Consider the following 7,507-nt stretch of genomic DNA (forward strand, 5'->3'; position numbering starts at 1 on the left):
AGGGCAGCAAGCCAAGCCAACATAAACCACTAGTAATGGATTGATGCATATTTGACCCTCCCAAAACAGGCGCTCATATACATAGCTCTTGGGAGTACGTTCCTTTGTGGAAAACAAATTTGCAAATAAATCAAAAGCCTTTAAGATGTTTACAACCTTTGTCTAGCGATTATAATTCTAGGATGTTATAAAATAACTAGTGGCTCGGTGCACAAATTTGTGCACATTGAAAGGAAATTAATTAGAAGAAATATTTTAATATCGCTATTTGCCCTTTCTCTGTAATAGAAGTGTCAACCAAATTCATGATCAACATTGACAGATGGAAACACATGTGTGCGATTGGCACCAGTGAGAGCTTTATATATATTGTGCATGCACGAGTCAACTTAGCCTTTCATATATATAGAATAAACTTGCTTAATTAGATCTGCTTTCTAATTAGGTAAACTTTTTCCAGCCCAGTGAAGAAACCCAACTTCTCTTTCAGGTAATTGTCAGCAACAGAGCAGTAAATATCAACACAAAGCAGATTATTATTATAGATCACTCAGGAAGAACAAAGGGTAAAATATTTAACTGCAGCTGTGTTTGACTATATTATGCGCAGTGAGAAAACCTGAAGTCATTTTCAGGGTCCACCATTTCTTTTCAGCCTGGTCAAGTTTCCAAGCTTTCTAAATCTCTGTTTTCCAGCTAATGAAAAGAAAATAGGATTCCACCAAGTCTCCTATCTACCTACTCCAGGACTTCTGTGAGGATCAAATGAGATGAGGCACGGGAAAACATTTCACAGACATTTGGTTAAAGTGTAAAATGTTTCCACCTGGCTATAAAGCAAGTTGTGTTCCTGGGCTGAAGAAACTCCAAGGAAGCTAGTTGCTAGGGAGAGGAGGCCAGGCGTTGCTACATGACATCATTACCCGGCACCCACAGCCATCATTTCCGGGCTGGGCTGGGCTGTGGGCCACATTTTGCACCATGGGGTCTTGGCAGTGTCGGCTACAATTTGGTGGGCTGTCACTCTGGGGTGGTGGCGGGGCCTGTGTCCCACTTGGGGGAAGCCAAGTGTTGCTTTATCCAGGTCCGCGGTGCCGTGTCTCTGTAAACGGCCAGTGTGCGTCACGGCAGCTCCTGTGTTGAGCATCTGCCCCCTGGTGGTCAGTGCACATCATAGCGACTGGTCGGACAGTCAGACTTAGCATATTAGCCTTTTATATATACAGATAAGTACAGTGGGGCCTTGACTTACAAGTGTCCCAACTAACGAGTTTTTCGAGATATGAGCCGTCTCTCAGCCGATTTTTTGCTTTGAGTTGTGAGCTAAAATTCGGGTTACGAGCCAGCTTCAGATACCCCACCACTAGTTAGCGCAGCGAACGTCACAGTGAACACCACAACATCAGCCCAGCATCACGTGTCTCACTCATTCACTTTAATATTTGACATACGAGTAATTTGAGTTACGAGCTCCGTCACAGAACGAATTAAACTGGTAAGTCAAGGCCCCACTGTATATGAGATGTGGGTACAAACATATACCACTTCATATTTTTTATACCAGTAAAACATTGGAAACAATCCAAATGCCCAGCAATGGAAGCTTGGTTAGATAAACTATGGCACATCATAAGGTGGTCATGTAAAATAGAGGCTACCCAGTTAAATTAGAATTTCAGATAAAGAACAAATAAATTTTTTTAGGATAACTATGTCCCAAATATTGCATGGGATATACTTATTCTAAATAAAACCTGTTCATTGCTTATCTAAAATTCACATTGGAATATAGTTGTACTAAAAAAATTATTCGTTGTTTATCTGAAATTCTAATTTACCTGGATATCTTATATTTTTATTTGCTAAATTTGGTCACCCTACACATCCAATAATAGAATATAGCTATTAAAAGTCATGTTTTGAGGCAGTGCCCTTGTGATCCCAGATCTATCTCTTGTTTCAACAGTGTTTGGACAGAACACACCCAGGGACACCCATTCTTCCAGCCTCGGGCCACTCTCCTCCATCTTATCGAGTCACCACCTTCAGAACCACTTCTAGGACCAGCCAACACACCATTTTTTTTCTACCTTAACTCCTTATTGCCGAACAACCAGGAGCTCCCAATTGGTCAGAATTATTCCACCAGGGTGGAGGCTGCGGTCAACCACCTGGTCAACCTTCATCTGCGGGCCCCATACACCTACCTCTCTCTGGGCTTCTATTTCCACCACCAAGATGTGGCGCTCAAGGGTGTGGGCCACTTCTGCGAGTTGGCGAGTTGGCGAAGAAGTGCGAGAGCACTGAGCATCTCTTAAAGGGGCAAAACAAGCACGGTGGCCGAATTCTCTTCCAGGACGTGCTGAAGCCTCCCCAAGGTCAGTGGGGCAAAACTCAGGACGTCATGCAAACCTCCCTGGCCTTGGAGAGGCACCTGAACCAGACCCTTTTGGAGCTGCAGGCCCTGGGTTCTACCACGCACAGACTCTCAGCTCTGTGACTTCCGGGAGAACCACTTCCTGGATGAGGAGGTGAAATTCATCAAGAAGATGGGCCACCACCTGACTAACATCCACAGGCTACCAGCCCCCCCAGGCTGGGCAAGTATCTCTTCGAAAGGCTCACCTTCAAGCACGACTAGGAGCCTTTGGAGCCCAGAGGCCTTTCAGAGGTCCCTCTGCATCCCCAGGAGCCTGGCTTTTACCTGAGCCTCTTCCCGAAACTACTAGCCATTCTTTTAACCACCCTGAAGCCCTCTCCCATGCATTGGACCAAATGAAGCAATAAAGCTTTTTGCAGCAAAATCAAACAACAAAAAAACCTCATGTTTTGAAAGCAGTGGCTTTCAAATTGTGTTTCTTCTCTCCCTGTACTCTAGCTAGAACTTTTCATCTTTCATCTATTTTATATTTTAGACTTCTACATAAGATTTGGTTGAAATCACATAAAACAGTAAAAAAGAGTTTTAGGAAACAACAATAAGAGATGGTGCTCATAAAATAATATGTAGACAAAAATCATGTTAAAAATCAGTATGATTCTAGGTTTGCATATACTACACATGTATATATGGAGAGAGAATGAGATAGAGAGATACCAGACATTCTAAAAAAAAAAAAAAAACTAAAAAAAAAAGCAACCAAACAGTTATTATCTCTGGGTGTTGGAATTGTAGATGAATTTTAGAAGATTTCCAGAAGACTTTTCCAGATTTTCTGCTACGAACGAAATGCATTTACATTTTGAAAATAATTACTATTACAAATATTCCCACTCAGATGACATTAATACCTTAACATCATTAAGCCTTCATACCTATGATTCTTAAATCTGGAAGCTATGAACTCTTTGGCGATCTAATGCCATCTCTGTGTCCTCGTCTCAGGTGTATTCACACAAAAGTTTGCATACAGTTTCCCCGAGCATCTCTTGTTAAGATCCCCTCCCTAGATTTTAGAATGCCATTTCTTTACTTTGCCTGCTTTTGAAGTAGCTACTCACTCTGTGCCTGTGGCAGTGGTTCTTAACCTATTTGGGGTGGAGGTGAACAGCGGTCGCACACCTGCTCTGAGACCCCGTTAAAAGCAGCACCCATAAACCCACACACTGCTGTAGGCGGCTGAGGAGGTTCACACACTCCCTGAAGTCCACTCTTGGGCTCCAGGTTCAGAACCTCTGGTGCCATCCCAAGCCTTTGGCACTCACTGGAGCCCTGACTAAGCTAATTCCCTTTAGGACCAAACTGATTAAATATAGATTTTGAAAAAAGGGACAAAGCCAGGGATAGAATCTAGCTCAGCATTTCCAGGGCACTGCCACACAGCAAGCACTTCTAAAGCAGTGTGTGTGAGTGTGTGTGTGTGTGTGTGTGTGTGTGTGTGTAAGAGAAGATGATGCCAAGGAAGAATTTCTTTCTTGTTGGTTTGTTTGTTGTTTTTTTTAGGAAGAATTTCTTGCACACTGAGTACTGCTGAAAAGCATTAGAGTTGGGAGGGTTCCACAAACAGGAAAAAGAACCAGAAGGGAAATCCAAAGTAAGGGAAGTCCTTACTTTGTATGATGCCTTGAGATGGCTGAATGGGGCAGGGAGGGGATGGTGGGGTGGGATACAGGAGTATTGTGCCAACTCCAAGCTGGCTGTTCACTCCCTTAAATAGCTCTCTCAAACAGCTGTACCATGAACCAACCTCATTTATGCTGCCTGAGAACCATGCAGGGGCCAATTGACAAGGTGAGGGAGACTGCTGAGCGCCTGGGAGGACAGCCTCATGGAGGGCTGGGCAATTTGGCAGTAGCTAGTGGAATGTTAAATGTGCACGCCCTCCTATTCAGCAACTCTACCTCTTGGTATCTCTTAAAAACAAACAAAAAAAACCCCACAAACAAAAAAAAGCTTACCTACATACCCAAAGAGGCATATACAGAGTGTTTTTTGCAGCATGTTAACCAACACAAATTTATCTCTGATCCATTTTACATTTTAAACCAAAACATAATCACCAAACTCTATGAATGCAATATGATTTAGACTTTGCTTTGGGCGATGGGTGCATGATGCAGTGCGCAGATGATGTTTTACTGAGTTGTACACTTGAAACCTGAATGGTTTTGCAAACCAATGGCACCCCAATAAACTCAATTACAAATATGTATTTGCATTCATTTTCCAAGGGGAAACCACAACAATATTCTGCACAGGGAAAGTCCTAAGCTCAGGCCAACGCTGCCTTTGTCTTTTTCTGCTATGTACTCACAGGATCACAAGGCCAGTAGGTGCCTAAAAGAGCCTTTGAGCGGTGGCAGGCGCGGGGCTTCCATATTCCTGGAAGACTAACAGGGATGCCATTCCGGTGGGAACAACGCTCGTTTTCTCTCTCTTTGCTTTCATCTTAACAAAAAAGATTTTTAAAGTTCATCTGGAAGAACAAACATCAGAAAAGAGCCCTGCCTCTCTCTAGTCCCTCTGCTCCCCAACCCCCCAAAAAGAAAGCAAAAAAACAACGGAAGAGACTTGCCTCGCCAATTATTAAAACTCTTAGAAGAGCCGAATTCGGAGCAGAGAAGGTACTCGGAGAAAGGCAGCGGTTAGAACTAGGCAAAAGGAAAGATAGCCGTGGGGTGTTAAAAAAAAAAAAAAGGTTAAAAGTATGAGAAGATTTGGAAAAGCCTGGAATCAGGGAGACAGCAGGGTATCGAGGAAGGAGTGCCCGTGACCTTTAATCTGAGGAGCCACAAGCCAGCCTCCCAAGCAGAGGGAGCCGGACACATGAGGAAGTAATGACACCACCACCTCCTCCATTGGGCTTCCCGATGGCCATGGCTGTGGATTCTAAAACTTCCGCAGACGAGGCATTAGAGCTGCTGAGGAATTTGCCAATATTTACTATGGGACACTGGACAGAAGTAGACGGCACTGACCCGGCTGTATCTGGACAGGGCCACTGTGATAGGAATGGAAGTGTTGTTACAGGGTTGGAAGCCTTAACTGATCTTTTTGAGGTGTGACCTTCCACTGAATTCCAGGTTAATATGTTAGAATGCCAACCAGGTCATGAGCAAGCTACCCCGGCCCAGAGTATGGTTCTTGTTGTGACCAGTGGAGCTGTGAGGCTTGATGGAAACAGACAGCCCTTCTTCAATCAGAACTTCCTGCTCAGACTACTCCTGACAACACTGTGTGGAAGACTGCCAGGGCCTGCCTCCGTTTTCAAGAGTGGGCAAAAGTCCATTCTCCTTTGGTCCAGTAGTTTCAGCAACATAGTTTTATGTGAATTAATTCATTTCATTGTGGTTTTAATTTCTAGCAGCACCTTCTCTAGCACCTGCCAGTTTGGGCTATTGCCCTTAATGGCTTTAATGATAGTTTTTTACATGCCCTATATACCAGTGGTTCTCAACCTTCCTAATGCCGCAACCTTTTAATACAGTGCCTCATGTTGTGGTGACCCCCAATTTCATTTCATTGTTACAAATTGAACATAATTAAAGCATAGTGATTAATCACAAAAACAATATGTAATCATATATGTGTTTTCCGATGGTCTTAGGAGACCCCTATGAAAGGGTCATTCGACCCCCAAAGGGGTCGCGACCCACAGGTTGAGAACCGCTGCTATATACATTTCACTAATGACATTCTTATAGTAATACTAGAGGCCCGGTGCACAAAAATTTGTGCACTGGGTGGGGGGGTCCCCCAGCCCGGCATGTGCCCTCTCTCGCAGCCTGGGACCCCTTGGGAGATAACAACCTGCTGGCTTAGGCCTGCTCCAGGGTGGCAGAGGGCAGGCCCAATCCCTAAGTGCAGCCCCTGGTGGGGCTCAGAGCAGGGCCGATTGGGGAGTTGGGGCACCGCCCCGTCATGCACAGAGCAGGGCGGATCGGGAGGTTGTGATGCCACCCTCAGTCACGCTCAGGGTAGGGCTGATTGGGGGGTTGGGGCACCGCCCCCTGTCACACTCAAGGCAGGGTCGATGGGGAGGTTGCGGTGCCACCCCGGTCACGCACAGAGCAGGGCCGATCAGGGGGTTGGGGCGCTGCCCCCTGTCACGCACAGAGCAGGGCCAATCAGGGGGTTGGGGCGCTGCCCCCTGTCACTCACAGAGCAGGGCCCATCAGGGGATTGGGGCGCTGCCCCCTGTCACACACAGAGCAGGGTCGATCAGGGGGTTGATCCAGGTGCCAGGAGGCATATTACCCTTTTACTATATAGGATAGAGGCCTGGTGCATGGGTGGGGGCCGGCTGGTTTGCCCTGAAGGGTGTCCTGGATCAGGGTGGGGGTCCCCACTGGGGTGCCTGGCCAGTCTGGGTGAGGGGCTGAGGGCTGTTTTCCTGAAGCGAGTGACTGAAGCTCCCAACCGCTCCTTGTTTTCTTTTTTTTTTTTTTAATTCTGGGCCAGCTTTAGCTCTGACGCCTCGCTGCTTAAAACATCGATACAATGTTGCCATCTGGCTGGATGAATCCCGGCTGACTGACAGCTGGTTTCTGGTGTTTTGTTTAGCTTCTTATTTGCAACATAGTACATAGTTGCTTAGAGTTGCAACTGAGAGGCTGGCCAGTTAGGCGGGGAACGTTGGAGTCTGCAGTCACTGGAGCAAGCAAGCCTCCCTGCTCGCTTCAGTGCATGGCTGCCGGCCGCCATCTTGGCTGACAGTTAATTTGCATATACTCACTGATTAGCCGATGAAAAGGGTAGCGGTCGTACGCTAATTACCATGTTTCTCTTTTATTAGTGTAGATTATAAACCCATGATCTCTGTACTAACATACTTCACTGTGAGCCCAGCCTATTGCAAAAATGAAATCCTTTTTATTAAAGCACATTTTTATTGATTTCAGAAAGGAAGGAAGATGAAGAGAGAAAGAGAAACATCAATGATGAGAAAAAACCATTAATCAGCTGCCTCCTGCACACCCCCCACTGGGGATCGAGCCCACAACCTGGACATGTGCCCTGACTGGGAATTGAACTGTGACCTCCTGGTTCATAGGTCGATGCTCAATC

General features: G+C 45.7%; 1 pseudogene; it reads left to right on the forward strand.

Moving 5' to 3' along the window:
- The first annotated feature begins 5,147 nt into the window (after positions 1 to 5,147).
- Positions 5,148 to 5,747, forward strand: LOC106696043 (annotated as a pseudogene).
- Positions 5,748 to 7,507: the final 1,760 nt, after the last annotated feature.

Source organism: Myotis lucifugus, unplaced genomic scaffold (assembly GCF_000147115.1).
Source record: "Myotis lucifugus unplaced genomic scaffold, Myoluc2.0 scaffold_7627, whole genome shotgun sequence".
Classification (NCBI taxonomy): domain Eukaryota; kingdom Metazoa; phylum Chordata; class Mammalia; order Chiroptera; family Vespertilionidae; genus Myotis; species Myotis lucifugus.